The sequence below is a fragment of the Mesocricetus auratus genome, unplaced genomic scaffold (assembly GCF_017639785.1).
Source record: "Mesocricetus auratus isolate SY011 unplaced genomic scaffold, BCM_Maur_2.0 Super-Scaffold_100008, whole genome shotgun sequence".
Classification (NCBI taxonomy): domain Eukaryota; kingdom Metazoa; phylum Chordata; class Mammalia; order Rodentia; family Cricetidae; genus Mesocricetus; species Mesocricetus auratus.
This window is the reverse complement of record NW_024429192.1, coordinates 76,183,176-76,203,072: the sequence shown is the minus strand read 5'-3', so window position 1 is coordinate 76,203,072 and position 19,897 is coordinate 76,183,176.

Below are 19,897 nucleotides of genomic sequence, written 5' to 3'. Positions count from 1 at the left end.
AGCCACAGGTCCTAAACATTGGTATATTTCATTCTCTTTGTGAGTTTTTAAAATGTAGGAAACTTTATGCTCAGATTCTTCTAAACATAGACAGACACATACTAACAAAGCCAAAGTCTGCCTCTTACAAAGGAGGTTTTGGGCCTTTCTTGTCATTAAAAATATCTGAAGTTATATTCATCAATAAATTATAGGGTACAAAACATCATAAAAAGGAAGTGTAATTATGTAAGCCTTGTTTTAACTCTGCAATTTAAAGAACATTTTCTTTTGCTGTCATCTCTATCCTTTCAATCCATTCAGCCTCTCACACTATGACAAGTTTGCAGTTCCTTACTGCAGAGCTATGGCCCCTGCAGCATAAGCAGCAGCACCCAGTTCACTCTCTGGTACTTGCCCTCTTTACTTAGAGCATCTGTTGGTTGTCTGTTATCATTTACAGCCAAAGATTAAGTTTAGCTTTCCCACACTCTGTGCTGGTGAAGTAGCTAATGCCTAGGCAGAGACATCTCAGTGCAACTGCAGGACTCTGCTTGGTGAGAAAAGAGGTGAGGAGACCAGAATCCTCCAGAACTCAGAGGGAAGGTGGTGACCTACTCACCCAGCTACTTACCTAGCATGCTTGCAAAGTCCTTTAAGAATCTGGATGGATGAAAGATCTTCAGCAGTTTTGATAAAGAAGTTCATAGAGTGTTTGGACACTCACTTTCTGCAGTACTGTTTAAATTACAGGATTAGATCAATCAGAATTTTGCAGAAGCAGCTAAAAGCACAGGCAGTCTGCCAGCCATAAATGAAAGCTATTTTCTTTCTTGTCCTTTCTTCATGGCTGCTGTCCACAGATCTATAAAACATGTAGGCTTGAAGCTAGAACACATACTCTACTGTTCTGAAAAAGATCAAGAAACATTTCCTTTATGTAACCAAGATTTTATTTTGTTTTGTCATTACGCCATTGATGGTGTTTAGTATTGTGCAAACCTTATGGAAGACTGAACAGAGTTCTACATCTCTATTTTGAAACAGTTCTGTGTACATACACTATAAGAAGTAGCAAGGCATAATGATGATGCATGCCTTTGATCCCATAACTTTGGAAGCTGAGACAGGAGGATCACAAGTTTGAAGCCTGGGCTACACAGTAGGACTGTAACTAAAAACAAAGTATATGTCTGATTGATAGAGAAAAGAAATAACAATCAGATAACCATCATACTAAGAGGAAAATTTGTCAGATGAGCAGACAAAACAAGTGTTCATGTTCCAGGTAATTTCATAAATTCAAAGACAAGGAAAGTGTATATACATTAACAATCAATGACTGTAAGCAGAGAATAAAAGAAGGTTGAAGAGGAAGCTTGCTTGATTTCACAAGGCAGCCCTCATCCTGTCCCAGGCAAGGCAGCATGCCCCCTGAAGGCCAGCCACATAATCCCAGTTCATTTTGAAAGGTTCCTCTTTCTCTTGTATTGATTTTCAAGTTATATATCTTCCATCGAATAGAATCCTATGAGATACTGAAATGGTGGTTACTCTTCATGTTGAAAAGTAATTATTTTGTTATTGCTTTGTTCTCAGTTTTAAAACATGGGGAATGGGAATTTTTTTTCATGGCACTGCTCACAGAACTCAGAGCATTGTAGTTCACATACATTAATCATCTGAGTGGCTCCAGAGTAGCCCTAATGCTTAGGCTGTCTTCTAGATCTTAGTCATTCCACTGAGAGGAAGGAGACCTGTGAACAGTCCCTCATCCCTGTTCCTGTCTTGGGCCAGGATCCTTCCCAGCCTTGACAGAGTCAGAGTGGATTGAGGCCAGAGTCACACTCCATTTCTGTAGAAAGAGCATCAGTGGGAAGAAGTGAGCTTCTTGGACCAGCTTCCCCTCTCTGCCATCAGGTTATTGGCTATTTTCCAAATTTTCTGATTTTGATAAGAAGGGTACAGTAATTGGCTTTTACTAATGTGCAGTGTTTATTGTCTTCAAACTGTTAAATGGCTGTGAACTCCTGTGTGATCCAGTGTAGGAAAGCTGTATTTGTTCTCTTGGTGAAAAGCTGTCTCAAAGCCCCATTACAGGAACATACCTCAACAAGACTTCCTTACAAGGACAAACTGCAGCACAGCTTTGCTTTTAATTTCCAGAAATCCACAAAACTTTTAAAACAGTCTGAGTCCGTAGTTTCTAGTGTGTGTACTTGTGTGTGTGTGTGTGCGTGTTGTGTGTGTGTGTGTGTGTGTGTGTGTACATGCATGTGAGATACACATTGTAGCCAGGGCCTCATGTATGCTAAACAAGTGTTCTATCATTGAACAAGGTCTCCTAGACTCACCTTAATTAACTATCAGTAACTTTAAATATTTTTTGCCTTTTTTGGTAAAATGGAAATTAAAATATCATTCATATATTTGAAAACCAGGAGACTTTTCTCCTTTGGATTAAAATAATTCTATTATACAAATTTGTGTACAATTAAAATATCCAAATTACCTTAAGCTTTTCTCCTGATTTTCCAGAGAGTTTCCACAGGACTTAACAAACTGAAAGATTAGCACTAAGATCCTGTCTTAACAAGGAACTGAAAATGCTCCTCAGCAGCTTCTTGGAGATGCATAACATTCAAAAAATACTTAGAAACTGGATTGCAATTGTTACAGAATGCCAGGTTGACCAGTGATTGGGAATTACATTTGTTATGTTGAAAACTGTTGAACACCTGGTATGCCAAACACCATTTGGGAAAGGGATTAATTCAACACAGTCTGTATCAAGGAAAAAGATCCCTTTTCTCATGGAACCATAAAAAATAAATACAAAGTCCACTCAAAAATTCTAAACTATGATTGGCACTATTAAATTTACTGATTACTTACTGTATCAGTGAGTACCAAACAGGCTGAATATCACTAATCCAAATATCTGAAATAAAAAATACTTTAAATCTGAAAATTGAATGCCAACAGAATATCACAAGTGGCCAATTCCTCACCTGACCTCACTTGTTGAGATATACTTAAAACAGGAGCAATTGTAGAGTGCGAGGAGGAGAGTTAGCATGTCCCAGAGATAAGTTCCCCTATTGGACTGCAGAGTTGTCAGCCCTAAGCCCTATACACACAACACAGACTCAGAAGTATGTTTTTGTACATATGTATGCTTGTGTACATTTGTGCATTTGTGTGTAACAAAAGCTAGCAACATAGTAGGGGTTCAAGGTGGGAGTATTGGGGAGACACTGAAAGGAGGAAGAGATAGCAGAGAAGGATGTAGTTCTATTTAAATTAAAATACATATTTAACAAGTTGGGCTGAGCATGGTGACATACACCTTTAATCCTTGCACTCAGGATATGGATGTGAGGCAAGGGGATCTCTATGAGTTCAAAACCAGCCTGGTCTACAAGTGAATTTCAGGCCAATCTGTACTTCTGTCTCTCAAAATATTGTATAAATTTATGTCAGGCTATATTTATAAAGTATGTATGAAACAGAAAATAATTTTATGTGGACAATCATATCTCATTATGAATATACAAGTGTTATAAAATCCAAACACTTCTGTCTCCAAGCATTTAAGGCCCCAGATGCTTTTCCTGAACTATGTTCATCACGTCCAGCAGAATACTTGAATTCTGAATCTAAAAAGTAAATCACTTATTATGAAACTGTATGTAGCAAAGTGGGGTGACTTTTTTCCTGGCAAGCAGTTGAACTTGTCAACAATTCCTTCAGTCTTTTCTTAGGCCTAGGTGCAAGACAACCAGGATTGGTCTTAGGAAAAGGACAAAGAAACATGAATCCCTTCTGGTCAAGCACGTCAGTATACACAGTCCAGATATTTTCTGTCCCTTTCAGGGTATACCTAAGAAGGGGCAGAAGCCAAGGAGTCTCAAGTCCCATGCTGTACCCTAACTACTAGATCCCAGGAATATAGGCAAACACTGACTTTGTGACCTTCCTCTTCATAGGCTCTTCACCCGAGAAGTCTTCTCTTCCTGCGCAATAAACATCCCTATGCCACATAATAGTGACTCCAAAGGTTTTAGGCTCCAAGCCCTTACAAGATTCTACATCCAGCGATGGACAGGTACACATTCTCTTCAGTAGATTCATAAATACCTGGACCAAGGTTGGTAATTACCCAGAGCTCCAAGTCCCATAACAAGTAGAGAGACAGGCACATAGGTGCTCCCACTGGATGCAGAGGCCCTTGGTTAGGGGGGAGCTTGTCATGGGGGAAGTGGCCCTTTGTGGTCATCTGTCACCATTTTTGCTGCCATTGTTGCTATTTTGGATGTATCACAACACTGTGGGGGACCAGGACTCTCCATACTACAATGTAACAGTGCATATCAGTCAGGAACTGTGCAGGGTTCAGCTGTGAAGCCCAGTTGGGTGGAAAATGCCCTTCTACAAACAGAGAGCCCTAAGCTATAACCACCCACCTGCAACAATCTGAGAGACTCAAGGTAAGCAACTGACAAGATCAACTGTTTTACCTCATTATAAAATTAAGGATCAATTCCCACTAAAATGGTGCATAGATATACCAATATACTAATGCTATGAGAAAAAGATATCAAGAAGGCTACTCCAACTGTTAAACCTCTCTCTGCTGGTCCTCCCCACTTGTCTTGTTGTTTCTTGCTAATGTTTAAATTTTTCTGAGCATGTATCATGTATATAAAACATAGGCTTACTATGATGTGTGCATACATTTGAGTCATTCATTGATCATGTTTACATTTCTATTGCCTTCTCTTGCCTTCCTTCAATCTCTCCTGACAATCCTTTCACTTCCCTCAAATAATATTTCACCATCTACTTTAATGGCTTAACAAGATCTAAATTTTACATATAAGGAAAAACATGTCATTTGCCATTCTGAGTTTGCCATTCTGAATCTGGCTTATTTTACTTAAAATAATGATCCCCAGGCTCCATCCATTTTCCTTCTGATGGCTATTTTGTTCTTTTATGTCTGAAAATAAACAGCCTATTGTGTGTACATGCATTTTCTCTATCCCTTGATGCACCTACTGAAACACATAGGTTTCCTCTACTCAGTTATTATGACTAATGATTTAATAAATGGAGATATGTGTGTATATATACATACATATATATATATATTACTGTTGAATTAAATTTCCTGGATTATATTCTCAGAAGTATGACTACTCTAGAGTTTTGTGAGGAACCTCTATACTCATTTCCATAATGACTACACCGATTTACATCCCCACCATTCTACCAGACCTGTTCCACCAGGTTGTTCACTATGAGAAATGAAAAGCATTCGGAGTAAGTCTTAAGTAAATTTTGCACACAGATGGCCTGAGGTGTCAGGACACTTTAGCATCAAGGCTCAGTAAAGAAGCGAAGTATGACTGAAAGTTGTGCACTTAAAATAATCTTTTATTTTATTGACTCTGAGTGTGTGTGTATTTATATGTGTATGTGTGTTGTGAATGTGTATGGTATGTGTGTGTGGTGTGTGTATGTGTGTTTGAGTACATGTGTGAGTGTGTATATGTGTGGTGAGCTAATGTGTATGTGTGTGAATGTTGTTAAGTGTGTGTGTAGGTGTGTATGTGTGTGTTTGTGTGAGTGTGTACAGGTGTATATGTGTGTATTCATGTTTGTATGAATGTGTGTTTACATGTGTATATCTATTTGTGTATGTGTGTGTGTATGTGTTGTGGGGTATGTATGTGTGAGTGTGTATACATGTGTGTAATGTGTGTGGGTGTGTATATGTAGGTGAGTGTGTGTGCATTTATGCTTATGTGAGTCTGTGTGTGTGAGAGAGAGAGACAGAGACACACACACACACAGAGAGAGAGAGAGAGAGAGAGAGAGAGAGAGAGAGAGAGAGAGAGAGAGAGAGACAGAAGTCAGAGGAAAACTTCAGAAGTCTGCTTTCTCCTTCCAAGTCATCGGGTTTTATGCAATGTGCCATCTCATGAGCCCAAGCTTAGAATTTTTCATCAACAACTTCAGGAAAAACTAAAGAATATCAATCCAGGAATATGATGGGGATCCAGCACAGTGACTGTTTAGAGTATTGTTCCCCAGGCACAACAGCTGTCATTTTTATTGGAGCTGTGGCTATTTGAAAGAAACTCACAAGCTCAGGACTGTTGACTATTTATTGATGCTGTGCATAGAAAGGGAGAGGTTCATTGAAGACTCTCCTGAGATTCTAACCACTCTCTTCTATATTTTCAGGCCAGTTGTATATACTTTTGCTCTAACTGTGTGACCTCCTAGTCTTGGGAAATGCTGTAGGGCAATGCATGTGCAAGGGTCATTGCAGGGGAAACGCCATCTATGCCGCATGATGTTACCCACACTCTTGTGTGTAACTCATCACCCTGCACTTTAGAGCTCAACAAACTTATTGAGTCCCCAAGGTGGACTTTGGTGAAGCCATAATTTTTTTTCTCACTGATGACCTATGTGTATGTCTCTCTGGGGAAAGACTTTCTGCAACAATGATAGAGTGCTTGCTTGCTTAGCATGCAAGAGAACCTAAGCTAAATTGCTGGCACCAAAAGGAATTATTTGAGGACTACACTTATCTTTTGGATCATAAAGGAAATCTGTAGCTACTCTGGTGAAGGTGGAAGTGTTCCTTGTATTTAATAGACAACAAAGTTATTGACTGTAAGGAACTATCATATATTTGAAAACTCAAGCTTGAAATGAGAGGTTACAGGTCTCCCTATTTGATTAAAAATACATTAAGAACAAAGCCACATTTCTTGAAGCAATTATAAAGTTTAAAAAACCCTCACTGAGTTATATAGACATTGGGTCTGGTTAAATTTGGTGCGTGACTTTTTATTTACTTTAAAGCTTTGTATTAATAAAGTAAAAACAATGGTGTGTATATGCTGGGTTGCTGATGTAGTTCCAGGCTTGGACAGCCAGGGTACCCTGAAGCCAGTTCTATAATATGGGAATTCCTGCCTATAAAGAAACTCGCAGCTTCACTCCTGACTATCAGAATTCTCCTGACCACCATCACACCATTATGCAAGATATAGCAGTTTTTATAGTCACGACAGGATTTCAGCTAGGACTCAAAAGCAAGCTTGCAAGAACAAGCAGGGTCATGTGTCCCTGCCTCAATTTACTTCCCTCCTTACTTTCTTGTACCAGAGACTCGGTTGTTTGTTAAGTCTCTCTTAGACATTTAAGTTAGCTTACTATACATCCCTTAAATGCAAGTTCTTTCAAAGTGTGTCCAGCAATGAATGATGGCCTGTAAGCATCTCTCTGCTAAAGCACATTCTGCCTACATGGGCTTGATATGAAAATTCAGAGAGAGCTGAGCTTCTTACCAAATAGAATGCCATGACTGAGAGCAGAGGAAATAGGCTTTCTCAACTCTCCAACTAGCACTTGATTTTTTTATAGTGGTGAAAGACCTCGTGGAAGATACTCAGCTCTCCCACAGACCCATGTGTCAGGTTTGATGTGAACTTCGATTGTCTTGATTCTTTTTTAATTCAAATTTCTAACCTCTACAGATTTCTTGGTCTGTCTTCTATACTTTATTAAGTATCTTGATACAGTGTCTTAAGAATCTGCCTCGTTAACAGTTTTAGATGTCTCTTGGGACATATCAATTCAATAGCAAAGTAAAAGGCATTCGTTTAAAGCTGAATGGGGATGTAAAAAATGAGGGCCTGATGTTCTGATAAAGGAGGAGTATCTGAGGCTTACATAGGATAGAGTCATGATGGAAACTGACCTCCAGTCTTCTGCTAGGTCCAGATGGGCTGTGCAAATTGCAGCAGACTGCGTCACCTTTATCCAGAACAAAGTAAGTACTACCTCTCAACAACCTGGAGACAGAGGGGCTGATTGTACCCGTTGTGCATACTGGCCTTCAGTTTGTTGTCACCCTACACAGAGCATTTCTTCATGTAAAATCTCCGGTTGTTCCCATCAGCCAATGAGGAGAAAATGGGTTGTATTGTTATTATTGTTGTTGTTAAAATTTTGCTTTGCTGGTGTGTGTTTTTTAGCCAATTAATCTTAAAACTCTCAATTTCTATGTTCACTGTAATCATGTAACCCTTGGCCAAAGAGGTTTACCCAGTTTCTTTTCACCATTTGGATTATAGATAAATTATGGCATCCCTTCCTAGAACATAATATCTGGAGACAGCAGCCTTGGTGAGATTCCCTCTAAAGAAGTTTGGTGGACCCTCAGAAGGCTGTTCATATAAAGTACTTGACTTCTATATATTACTTTTGTGATCTTTGCTGCATTTTTCTAAGCCAACTAAAAGTCTAATGCCATCTGGCCTTTGGTAGTTGTGATCATAGGAGCCACTGACATCTGGGGAAAAGTTGTTCCCAGATCAAAGAATAAAGGTTAATACATCAGTGATGGTTTCTCAGCTAGCTTTCCAACAACCAAAGAATCCTGCCTGAAACTCTTCTCTTGTTGCAGACCCAAACAGGTCCTGGGGAAGAGAGAGAAGAATGGGGGCACATGGGAACCCCAGGAGAGACTCTCGTGGCAGCAAGGAACAAAGCTTTATTCCCAGACACACCCTGCACTATCAAGTTGCAGGCTGGAATGTTTACAGCTGAGTTTTAAAACCCTGACAATGAGATTCTGCAATGGAAAGGCTGCCAGACCTTTAACTATAGTGACGCCACTATAATATTTATAAGTACCTTATACTCTTTCCAAACACATGTGCTCATTACTTATGTCTCTGCTTCTGCCTCACTTCTGGGGAAAACTCTCTGTATAAACAAAACAGATTGGTCCGCTTATACTTCTAAACTCTAATTGCCCTCCATCTCCATCTGTCAGAAGAAAGCCAGCCCCAGGGTTCAGTGATGAAGCCTGCTTCACCATACAGTACCCAGTAGCACACAGGTTCCTCCTACTCTCTTCACTGTCAGTACTAGTCAGTGTGCAGATCTTATAGTGTTGGCCTGCAATTCTTTCTTTCAATTAGGCACCTGAGGGAAGAATAGCTGGCAGTCTGGAGACAAGCCATGAACCCACTGAGTCTGACAGATTTCGACCATCAGGCAGGTTTTAAGTAAATGGGACCAGGCACCTCACATCAGTGAAAGGCCATTCAGAGTGCTGACAGCTTATCTGGTTCAACATAAGTGGGATTCCAGGGAAATTGATTGCTTAATACTGATGAGGAATGACAAGGATTTCCTATCCCTTCTGTGCAAAACTCAAGACAATTGTCTGCACCAAAGTCAGGCTGAGATGCTGAGCTACGGACATAGCCATGACCTGCAGGTGAGAAAGAGACTGACAAAAAGAAGCTAGCCTCATGGTAACTGAGGTCACCAGACATCCATCTTCTGGACAAAATGAAGAGGGGAAAGGGACTTCAAAATATTTCCAGGCTGGCCAAGGCCAGCTAGGGGACCAGCCTTTAAAATGTTGATGGAGACTTGTGCAGCATGGCCTAAGACAATGGCGAGTGAAGACTGTGGGAGCAATTTCATTTCTAGATTCTGAACTCTTAATGTCAGAAGAGAGCTACACCACTGAGCCAATTCATCAGGCCTCTTAGAACTCCAGGGACATAGCTGGATATGAACAAGGCTAGCTTTAGGAACAAATCTCTGAGTGTACACACATCATACAGGAACACAGCAAGAGGACATACATCATTCCACGAACACACCAACCAACACCATCTCTTAAAGTTCAGACATCAAATCCCAAATGCTAATGATAAACCACACCTTATGGAGCATATAAAAACACAGAGTAATTAACTTGTTCAACAAATATCCTTCAAGGGTATTTTAGTTAGTGTTTCTCTTGCTGTAGTAAAACACCATGATCAAAAACAACTTGGGAAGGATAGGGCTTATTGCATCTTACTGGACATAGTTCATCACGAAGGACAGCCAAGGCAGGAACCTCAAGGCAGGAACTGAAGAAGACACCCTGAAAAAATGCTGCTTACTGGTTTGTTCCTCATGGATTTCTCAGCTGGCTTACTCACACACTCTACAAGCATTTGCTCAAGGAGGGCACCACCCCCAGTGGGGAAAACCCACATACACCAATCATTAACTGAGAAAATGCCCACAGATATGCCCAGAGGCTAATCTCAATTTCTTGGTTGTGTCTTGGGCTACCCCTTCTCTGATGTCTAGAGTTTGTGTTAACAAAAACTAACAGGTTAAGATATTCAGGCAACTTGAATGTAGCAAAGCACTTCACTAAAATGCTATCTTTAATGGAAAGCAGAAGATTCCATCACTTTGCATCTGCTGTTACTGACAGGAAGTGAGATCTTGGGTACTCTGAGTGGAGGAACAACAGGGTGCACTTTGTCCTTAAAGTCCATCAGTGCAGCTTTCAGAACCAGAAAGCAATTGCTCACAAAAGTGCAAACATATCTCTGCTACCACAGGAAAAATGGCCTGTGCCCTATGATCAATGAAAGAGAATCACCTTGAGGATGATGAGACCAGTAACACCAGAAGCACACCAGTTGTTTCAATACTGAATAAAAATTACCAGCTGGAAAACTGATGTACAACAATGTCAGCCAGTATTATATTCACCAAGTCTTCTAGCCAAGTATCTGCTCTATATGGCTATTTCTTTTGCTCAAACCTCTCTAATATTAAACTAAGTTATAATTTTGTAGTAATTACCAGGATTAGTATATCCCAGCTCTCAGTGAGAACATAATATACCTTTGTCTTGTCTGAGGAAAAGTCATAATACAGGGATGTTCTTTTGAAGCTCCTAAAGAAGCTTCTGATATGTGGAAAAGACTTACAAAGATGTTTGGTCCCAAGAAGATAGTACCAGAGAAATACATGCATGCAATGGACATCAATTTCTTCTCTGTGCATGAACAAAGCTGTCAAGACATTCCCCTCTTTCTGGAACTGCCTTAGGTGAATGTGACCATCAATAGAATGGGGATGACACCTGCAGAGAAAGGGTTGTGAGATCCATGGACACATGCCTGTCCATCACTGTCAGTGGGTGTGAGAACAAGGGACTTGTCTCAAATGTGGTCTGTGTTTGCATACTACCTGTCCTCAAAAACTATTCCCCATAGTTACCGAAAGTCTAATTGAAGCCATTTTATAGCTTGTATTTGAGTGACTGACTTCAAATTGATCTTGAAACTGAGAAGTTAGTGCTATAATTCTACAAAAATATTTTGCAACTCATGAAGAATAACAAAACTCACAAATTCTGTGTTAAAACTATTTTCCTCTGTAATTCACCAGGATTTACTATGGCGGAAACGATGGCAGAATTAGAGATTCAAAGCTGACAATTGAAAAGAATAATAAGAAGTCCTACAAACTCTTTCCAAGAGTAAAGCAACATAAGAAAAGAACAACCTTACAAAGAAATCAAAAAGCAAGTCTCCAAAACACCAAAGGATCCAATTAAAAAGTGGGGTACAAAACTAAATAGAGAATTCTCGATAGAGAAGTCTAAAATGGCTGAGAGACACTTGAGAAAGTGCTCAACATCCTTAGCCATCAGGGAAATGCAAATCAAAACAACTCTGAGATACCATCTCACTCCTGTCAGAATGGCTAAAATCAAAAACTCCAATGACAATTTATGCTGGAGAGGATGTGGAGAAAGGGGAACACTCCTCCACTGTTGGTAGGAGTACTGAGTTGTACAGCCACTTTGGAAGTCAGTATGGAGATTCTTCAGGAGAATGGGAATCAATCTACCACAAGACCCAGTGATTCCACTCTTAGGCATATACCTAAAAGATGCACATTCATACAACAAGGATGTCTGTTCCACTATGTTCATAGCAGCATTATTTGTAATAGCCAGAACCTGGAAGCAACCTAGATGCCCCTCAACAGAAGAGTGTATAAAGAAAATGTGGTATATTTGCACAATGGAGTACTATTCAGTGGGAAAAAAATGGAAACTTGAAATTTGCTGGCACTAGAAGAAACCATCCTGAGTGAGGTAACCCAGCCATAAAAAGACAAACATGGTATGTATTCATTCATATACGGGTTTTAGACATGGCTCAGGGGAGTACCAGCCTACAATCCCACCATCAGAGAGTCTGGGAAACAGGTTGGACCCTAAGAAAAGCATTCACGGTACCCCAGAAAAGGGGAATGAACCAAGATTTCCTGAGCAGACTGGGAGCATGGGGGGGGGGGAGACGGGAAGAGGAGTAGGAGAGAGGAGGAGGGGAGAGGAGGGCATGAGGGAGCAAGAAGATTAAGTCGGGGGAAGAATAGAGGAGAACAAGATGAGAGGTACCATAATAGAAGCCATTATAGGTTTGGGAAGAGACCTGGCGCTAATGAGATTTCCAGCAATCTACAAGGATGACACCAGCTGCCAAACTAAGCAATAGCGGAGAAACCACCTTAAATGCTCATTCCTGATAATGAGTTTGGTGACTTCCTTATATGCCATCCTAGAACCTTCATCCAGTGACTGATAGAAGCAGAGGAAGACACCCACAGCTAAACATTGAACTGAATTCCTGGAACCTACTGACAGAGAGGGAGGAGTGATGAGCATAGGGGTCGAGACCAGGCTGGTGAAACCCACAGAAACAGCTGACCTGAACAAGGGGGAGCTCTTAGACCCCCGTCTGATAGCTGGGAGACCAGAATGGGACTAATGCCGACCCCCTGAATGTGGGTGTCAGCGAGGAGGCCCGGACAATCTGTGGGGCCTTGGGAGGTATATTGGTGTTTGTGCCAGGCATATAGATAGACTTTGGGTGCCCCTCCCACAGTGAGGGATGCTCTCTCAGCCTGATCTCTTGAGGAAGGACCTGCGCCCTGCCCTGGATGAAATGGCAGATTCTGGGGTTCCCCCCACGAAAGGTCTCACCCTCCCTGGAAAATGGAATGGGGACTGCATGAGGGTTTGGGGGAGCTGGTGTGCATGCGGGGGAGGAGGGGAGGGAGAGGGAACTGGGATTGACATGAAGCAAGCTTGAAATAAAAACGTAACAAAAAAGAAAATAATAACCATTTTCCTGTTTAACACATTTGCAGTAAATGACAAATGGAAAAGAAGTGCCTGTCCTAGGGCTACAGCTACTTACTTCCCAAGGCAAAGGAGAGGTAAACACTAAAAAATATGTTATGCAAAATTCTGTCTGCTTTAAATATGTTGGTATCCAATCCAAACACACAGAATACAAGCTCTGTATCTAAGCTAAATGAATAATTGAGCCAGGGAGCAGACTCCCACCAGAACTGGTAAAAATCTAGATGACTTTCTGTGGTTGTGACAAGATTCCCAAGACACTGCATCTGAAATAGAAAGAGGTTGTTTGGGTTCCACATATGAGGTTTCAATCCAAGCTCACTTGGCACATTGTCTTGGACCTGTGATTTGGCAGTCCATTGTGGTAGGAGCATTTGGTGAAAGGAGATGCTCGCCTCACCTTGTGGCAGCCAGGTGATGAGAGCAAGATAGAAAAGGAGCAGAGAGCCAGTACCTCCTTTGAAAAGATTAAGCATAATGACCTGACTTCATTCCATTAGGCCTCACACCCTAAAGTCCCTACACCACCCAATGGTGGCATGAGCTGAGAGCCCAGCCTCAGGGAGTCATTTCAGATCCAGGCCTCCCTTCCTTCCAGTGCCACAAATACCATGCAGGATTCCTTCTCTGGTGGAAAATCCTCACATCCAGGAAGAGGTGCTTGTTCACCTCATCTGGAGAACAGTGTCCACTTTTTGTCTGTTGCATAGGAGTGTGGTCGTAGGGCTGCATACCTCACCTGTAATCCATGGGAGTATGGTAGCATAGGCTGTGAAAAGCAGTCCTGGGAAAGAAACTCTGTTTCTGATGCCTCCTAATCTGAAATCATTCTCCAGAGAATTATATCAATTCCTCAGAGAGAAGGTGCGCAGTGCTGATGCAAAAGCTGTCCATTAGGACATAAAGTAAAATGTAAACTCTCAATGTCCAATCTTCCCTTTAAAAATATGGTGATATTCATGGACTATTTGCTTCATTAAAACACACTCTCTGATCCAATAACATATTTAGTTCAAGAATCAGATCTCACTTCTGAAAGTATGCTAAAATTAATGTGAACATCACACAAAAATGTATCTTCCTCCCCTAAACAATCATCCGGAAGATGGAAAGGAATTACAGTCCGTGTTAATTAGTTTTCAGTAAATACAACAAAATGAAACAAAACACCTTGTGAGATCATGCATTTATAGCATGAAATTGTTTATTGGGCTCACAGTTTTAGAGGCTCTGGTCCATGATCAGCTGACTATGCTAGACTGTGGGCTAAATCAAGCAGCCTACCCCATTGACAGAGCAAAAGAACAGGTGGAGATTGAGGTGCCACTACCCTTTTCAAGACACACTCTCAGTAATCTAAGACTGTCCACTGATCCTCATGAAGTTTCTATCACCTCTGCAACAACACTCCCCTGCAGCCAAGACTTTAATACATGTGCCTTGAGGATCATTCTGCCATCCCTTAGCAGCTCTAGATTCCAGATATCCACGAGGATACCAAACAACACAGATGCTCAAATCCCTAATAGAAATGGCACACATTATTTGCATATAATCTACACACATTAAGTTGTAAATGTTAAAGAATCTCTAGATGGATCAACATAATTATTGCAATGTAATAATTAACATGCTATAGCTGCTTAGGAAATAACTGATATACTTTATTATTTAGAGATATCATTTTAAAATGTTGAGCAAGACATAAATGATTTTTAAAATGCTTTTATTTATGATAGACTGAATCTTGGGTACAGAGCCTGTGGTTAGGAGGGTCAACAGTACTTAGAAAATTGAGTTTCTCCTTCAAACTTGACTCAGACTTATTCTTCCAGTAAACAAAAGAGGTAAGACTGTGTAAGTGGGTATGTGACTGCATAAGAAACAGCTTGAAACAACTCTCTTAAACAAATAAACAACTTCAATGCTTGAACATTATGTTCCTAATCTCTGACACCATTAATCACATTCAAAATTCTTTAAAAGCCTGTAGCAAAGGAGTGAGAAGTCGGAGAAGGGACGAAAACAAACTCTGGAACCCAGTAAGATTGGGGACACACAGAAGATGGAAATCCACCTCACCTACCAAAAAGAGCCTCAGGAAGCTAGCAAGACATGCCAGCGGTATGATGGGCATCTGTGATGAGAGTCAAAACAAGAAAAACTAAACACTCAGCATTCAGACTGAAAGCCCATGAAGGAAACTGAAAGCATTTCCCTGCCTACACATTTATGTCTACTGCTTAAGGAAAAGGAAAAAAAAAAAAGCATCACCTATTTGAGTTGGTCAAATGCGCTTATCATGAGGAGATGTGAATGTAGACTTCATGGATGCTATTATAAGAATATGATATATAAAATTATATATATTTATCTATATTGTATATAGGTATGAAATAATATATAATGTACATAAGATATAAAGTTGAAACCAGTTGTGTGCACCAACCCCCACCTCATAATGCCTTTCAAACCTGTGTTGCACATTGTAGAATGCAGCAATCGGCAGCTGTTCACAGAACAATAATCAACCCGAGCTTTATTTTTTTTACCTGCTTCCCCTAACATTTCCTTTGCAAAACTCCAGATCCCCTTCCAGGCCTTAATAACTTCATCTTCATCTCACATTCATGAATCAAATGGTCCGTTTTCAAAGAAATCTAAGTGTGAGATTACAAGGCTGCACTAAGCCATCTTCCATCTTGTAATAATGTGACTATCTTGCAGGAAGCCAGACTGGGTATCATTGTGTATTTTTTGTGTATCCTGTTCATGACATGAAACAGTCATAATTTATAGCAGTTAGTGAATGAATGAGATGTCATCTTCCATATTATTTATTATTTTTAATGTTTTAGTTGAAATAGAATTACACTACTTCACCCTCCCTCCAACTTCTCCCAGTTACTCCCTCTCAAATCCTTCCCATGCATCTTCACTCTCAAGTTTCTAGCTTCTTTTTATTTGATGATGTTTGTTACAAATATGTATGTGTGTACATAAATATATATAAACAGAATTGCTAGGTGCATTTTTGTTGTTCGTGTACATATGATTCCAAGGCTGACCACTCTGCATTGGCCAACCAATAAAGGGGCTCATCCCAAGCAATGGCTAATTCTTTTCTTTCCAGCAGTCAATAATTGCCTGTAGGTCTTTGTCTAGGGTTAGTATTGTAACTTAAGAAAAACAGTGCTCGACAGAGAGAGAGATGCCATGAGACAGGGTTCAAGCAGAAGGGATTTTTATTAGGGAAAGGGATCATAAAAAGGGGAAAGGGAAGGTGGGACACCAGCCTCCAGAGACAAGAGCAGCAGGAGAGAGGAGAGTGGAAAGAGGGGGAGAAAAAGGTAAGAGAGGGGGGCGGGGGAGGGAGAGAGAGTAGAACAGAGAAAGGGAGAGAATTAAGAGAGAAGGATGGGAAGTGGGCAGGACCCTTTTAAAAGGGAACATAGGGAATATGCACAGATGGTGCTCTTGGTGGCTGTAGCTGAGGGCATATCCTGTCAGAACCCCAAGGATAGGCCAGTACAGATGCCTGAATACTAACAGTACTGACTGAATTTTTTCCCTGCCACATTAACATCTCAATTGATAATGATATTGCTCCAGTTTTGTTTGGGGGTTTTGCTGTCAGGAAAACTTCTGATTACTTTCTGGCTAGAAATTCTCTTGCTGGATATCAAAAGAACACCGTGTAGATGATGAAAGTCAGCTGTGGCACTGTATGTTTGATATGGCGAATAGATTTTCACTCTGAGAATGAACTTTAGACAAAGAGTGGCCAGCAATTTGTGATATCTTCATCTTACTGAAAGATGCATCTGCCAGCTCAAAACCTTTCCAAGAATCTAGCCCACTATTATGCACAATGACAAGGAAATAGACATTTAAATAATGGCATATCACTGGGATATTTGATGTAGATGCTCAGCCTGGCTCCTAAGAACTAACTCAGTCTTGAGGAGGCTGCCTGCTTTGCTAATTTGATATTTTCCCCTGGGGGAAAAAGCAACTGAGATTCGTCCTTCTAATAGATCTTACTCAGTTTTACCCTCCAGCTCACTGGAACTCTATCATGTATATTTTCTTACATATATTCAAAAGTCAACACCATAACACAGAAACAAGGCAAGGTGAAGATAATGAAAAGGTCAAGATCTATTGTTAAATAATTCATTTGGTTAAAGAAATCAGTCTGCTGTTGCTGAGAGTAGTTGTTGCTATAGCACATGTATTGAGATCAATGGGGATGAGGATTACAATGTTGTTCTAATATAATTTTAATTCTTTCCTCCTTCATGTTCCAGTGTAATTTATCTATGGAAAACCACACTGAAATTGTCACTAAATTGTCTTTATGCTGGCTAAAGTCATGAACCCAGAAGTGTCACACATTCTCTTATCAAAAGACAACTATCTATAAACAAAAATGTCTATGGTTTTTTATGTGCCTTTGATGTAAATGAAATGTAAACTCAAAGGGACCCAGCTGCTAGGGTTCTGCACAGATGCCCAAAGGGCCATTGGCTGTATGCTATCTTACTGTGAGTCTCTGTGATATGAATTGAAGCTCCTTGTTTCTGCCATTTCCATGACAGCTAGCAGCAACTACTAGATAACATTCTGTGAATACAAACTGAGCTAAGAGATATACTTTCAGTGATATACATGGAAAAAGTCAGCTGTCTTCCATGGCTAAAATTCCAAGATCAAGTTAAGCAAAGGATGAAAAGGGAAAAAAAAAACAGAAAGCTGAGTTAAGATGTGGTGGAAATAATAGGAATGGGTATGTTATGACTGAGTGAGTATTTATTCACTGGCCCACTCTACACTGTCTTTCTAAAGTGTGCACACAAACTTAGCTAGGCACGTACACTGAAATTGATATTAAAGATGACATCTGTTTCTCGCTGTTCCTCTGAAAGGACAGACGGGACTTTTCCCGTCCTGTCTTTCTTTTCTTCTCTCTCTTTCTGTTCCCTCTCTTTCTGTTCTCTCTCTTTCTGTTCTCTTTCTGTCTCTCTCTCTCTCACTTTCTCTCTCTCTCTCTCTCTCTCTCTCTCTCTCTCTCTCTCTCTCTCTCTCTCTCTCTCCTCTCCCCCTCTCCCTTCCCTTTCTCTACTACTTTCCCTTTCTCCCAATAAAACTTCCCCTTGAAAAAATTCCATCTAAAACCAAACTTGCTTGAATTTTGTATGAAATCACAAAATTTAAATATAACTTTAACTATAGTAAAATATATTACAAAAGATATAAACATTTGATAATATATGCAATATGTATTATTGTGTGTGAGAGAGAGAGAGAAAGAGAGAGAGAGAGAGACAGAGAGACAGAGAGCCCCTCGCCCCATACACCACCTTGCCATAGTCCCAGCACAGTATCACATTCCCAAAATTCTCCTTCCCTTAGTGCAGGGCTAGACCTCACTGTCTGATTACACTTCCCATTTCCAGGTTTCTGAATTTCTCTTCTTAGCAGTCACTTCTTTCATTGTTCCCTTGTCCTAACTATCTGGCAAAGAAAAGAAAATTTTTCTTTTCAAAAGTTTTCTTTTCTCAGTATGTGAATCTCTTGATTTCCAATATAAAAATGTTTTTAACTTGACTTAGCAGATAATTTCTTCTTTCTTTTACCGAAATGTAATGATCTGACTAATGGGTGATTATTTTTAACCTGAAGGTTTAAAAAGGCAATATTCATATAAAACCCATGGGAAAATGCCAATTGTATTAATATTCTAAAACATTTTCAGTAATGCATCAATTGTAAACAGTGGAAATTTCTTAACTGCTTCTTCACAATCTTTCGCAATATTATAAAACACTTATTTAGAAGTTAATCTAGAAGCATCTAAAGTGTAATAATGGTTGTAAGCTCTGCACGTATTATGTAAAGCTCTGTAGGTTACATATGAAATACCAGATCCTTTATTATTTTGGCTGTGATTTCAGAGAAAACTACTTATTCTGGCTAGGCATCAGTTTTCTCTGCTACAAACTGATTATGACAAGTTTCTACTATAAAACAAAGTTGTGCGGATTAAACAAGAGAACAGAAAGAGCATGTTGGAGCACTGACCATGGGACTTCTGACCATCTGACTAGCTACCAGGAATCTAAGAGTCCACATGAAATCTATAAAGGAACAATGTTGGAACATAGAGATCATACACACAGACTGGTGAGCCTCGGGTGATTAGAAGCAAGCCAGGAATACCCTGAGCTGCCAAATACTGGAAAGGGTTCCTGGTTCTGGCACAGGGAGGGTTCCTGAGCAAAGCAAAGGAAGCCACAATTCTGCAGGGACTTGGAAGTTTATCAGTAGCAAATGTGGAGAGAAAGACAAGTCCAGAAAATCTAAGTCACTCTCACGGCTGTGAAGTGACATGTGAAAGGCTTAGCTCTCACCCAGGCTGACAGGAATGTCTGTTCTACTCATGGCACCAACTCCTCAGAGGGGAGTGAGGATCCCTGCATCTAGCACAACCTAATGAAGCAGCACCCTGAGGGCCAAACTGTTTCCAAGTGGCTTCACTGCACCCCACAAAAAAATGAATATTGGTAGAATTAAGAAAAAAAAACAGTTAACCAACAAGGTGAGCTTTGTGGTACCTGCAATCTGGTCAGTAACGCTCAGTTATATGGTTATACAAAGAAGGTGAGAGATAACTCAAGATGCAGAAAACACAAATAACTAAAATCAACTCAAACAGCAGGGTAAAGACAAGGAGAGTAAAAATACTAATGACTACATCATATGCATTTAAAATGTTAAACATAAATAACACACACACACACACACACATATATATATATTCTAGTTTATCTTTAGGATTGAAAAACTATAGTATCTAAAATG